This window comes from Rhinoraja longicauda, chromosome 6, assembly GCF_053455715.1.
Source record: "Rhinoraja longicauda isolate Sanriku21f chromosome 6, sRhiLon1.1, whole genome shotgun sequence".
Taxonomy (NCBI): Eukaryota; Metazoa; Chordata; class Chondrichthyes; order Rajiformes; family Arhynchobatidae; genus Rhinoraja; species Rhinoraja longicauda.
Window position 1 is genome coordinate 31,365,016 of NC_135958.1, and position 2,578 is coordinate 31,367,593.

Sequence of the window (2,578 nt, forward strand, 5' to 3'; positions counted from 1 at the left end):
CAGGATTGAATAGTAAATCAATTTTCCATGTTGAGAAATGGCAATGTAGATTTGAGAACCAGATAGTTTATTGCGCTGATGAAAATAGGAAGCAAGTCTTTTGCACCATTGATCATCCGAAGAGACAAATTAGTGTACAGCGCAGTAACCAGCGAAATATTGGCTCCTCTATGACATGATGTTGGTCTGACTGTTGGCTTCCATGAAACAGCACCAAGATTGAGATGGGTGAAATTGTTTGAATAAGATATAGAAATCCATTGAATTTACAATTAAGAAACAAGCCATTCAGCCTAACTTATCCATGACTACCTTAAAGCTCATAAAGGACCTCTTCATCTATGTCCTGATACTTTAAGTAAAACATAATGGTTGAGATGGAAGAACCATTTTGGTGACTATTGGTAGTCAGTTTAAAGTAGGAAGTTAACCATACTGCTCAATAAGGACCCTAGTAGGGTAATGAAGTGGATGATCAGCTTGTCATGATCACGGTTATTTATCTTGCAGCTCATGAGTTTGCATCACATTCCCTTTGTCACAACAGTCAGCACATCTGGGGAGTCCTAAAAGATGCTTTTTTGTTCTATTTTACATCCCTTCTTTAAATCTGTATCTTCAGTCTGTCCCCATCTCCTTCCCTTTATCCTGTCCTTTCCTTCCTCTCTCTTTCTGACCGTTCCTCCCAGCGGCTAATGTTTGTAAAAATTCTGCAAACCGAAGGAAATGACCCAATTATGCCACAAGTAATAAAATGTTTCTTCTGCGCCTCCATTTTCAGTTGTATTTTAGGAGCTATTAGATCAAGTGGACCTGTTGGGCCCAAACTCCTGCATTGATGCAGCACACTCTCCTCCCCTCCTCCCCCTCCCCTCTCATCCCCTCCCTCGCTCCTCCCCCTCCCTCCCCCCTCCCTCCTCCCCTCCCCCTCCCCTCCCCCCTCCATCCCCCTCCCCTCCCCCCTCCATCCCCCTCCCCCTCCCCCTCTGCTCCCCTTCCCTCCATCCCCCTCTGCTCCCCCTCCCCCTCCCCCTTCCCCTCTCCCTTTCCCCTTCCCCTTCCCCTCCCCCCACTCCATCCCCCTCAACCCCCCTTATCCTCCCTCCTCCTTCCTTCCCCCTCCCTCCTTTCCCCTCCCCCCCCCCCCCCGCCCTCCACCCCCTCCCTCCCTAGGAGATAGATTTAAACTTTAAAATGTGAATTACATAAAATATAACCGATATCAATGAAACTTCTTCCATTAGCACCAAAGGGACGACGGTGAGCGAGGAGGGCCTAAAATTGTTGTGCTATCGTGTACCATTTTGGCTGTAGTTCAGGAACAAACAAACAAACAAACAAACGAAGGCTTTAGTATATAGATCAGCACAACAAAAGGATCTTAAATAGTTTGAAAAGGAACACCTAAAAAATGTTCAGGAGGAAGTTTGGATGAGTGACTATTAATCTTATACCTGCAGGCAACTAAGTGTAAGAAAATAACTGCAGATGCTGGTACAAATCGAAGGTATTTATTCACAAAATGCTGGAGTAACTCAGCAGGTCAGGCAGCATCTCAGGAGAGAAGGAATGGGTGACGTTTCGGGTCGAGACCCTTCTTCAGACAACTAAGGGTAAATTATTCGACTTGTATGGCTTTGGAATACTCTGGAATTGTGTTCACAGGCTTGGATTATTGATGTTTCATCATTTATGCTGTCCAGGTGGCTGTTTATCAACTTGAAAAATGTGAAAGCAGTGTTATTACAGGTACATTAAGGCTCGCTGCCATTAATTTTGATGAAAATGACTTTTTTTTGCAGTAAAGTGGGGAAACAATGCCTAAAGCTTCCAATTTATTTCAGTTTGTGCCTTCTGGCTTTGCGACTTCAAACAAAAATAGTACATATTTTCACTACTTTTATCAGATGCCTGTGCAAGTCACGTATATAGAATGTATCAGAATCCACAAGTCTATACTTCAAACAAATGAAGAATATTGGTCGACATGTTTTTCCCACGGTTGAACATTACAATTTGAGATTTTGATTCTTAGATGTATTTATGATAATTACCACTATTATCTTGCAAACCACTGAAGTAAACTCTTCAATCTTATCGTTGTCTGGCTGTGTTCTGTCACCTATTTTTTAGGATAAGAAGCACCTTAGGCAGCTTCCAGTTTACTGATTCTTCGATTTCTTCATAATGATTTTCATTGACTTGCATGTCTTCTCCGGATCTCTTTCAACTCCCTGGGCTAAATAGATGGCAGCCTTTGGGATCCATTTGTTTAAGCCTTATCAGCTTCTTAGGACCTCCCTGTTCTTCTCACTAAAGGCGTGAGTGTGGTATGCATTTCTATCTTTGATGGGAGTTCTGTGAGACCCCCTCTCACAGCTTCCCCACTGTGATCAACCATCTACTTATCAACCCCCTCACCTGTGTCCACCTGTTATTTGCGGCACTTTGTCCTGCCTCTCCTCTCTTCCAGTTTTCTTTATTGTCCTTTCTCCCCTCGCCCCCACCCCCCCCTCCCCTCCACAATCAATCTGAAGAAGGGTCCCAACCCATGTCCACCAGAGATATTCACTGACCC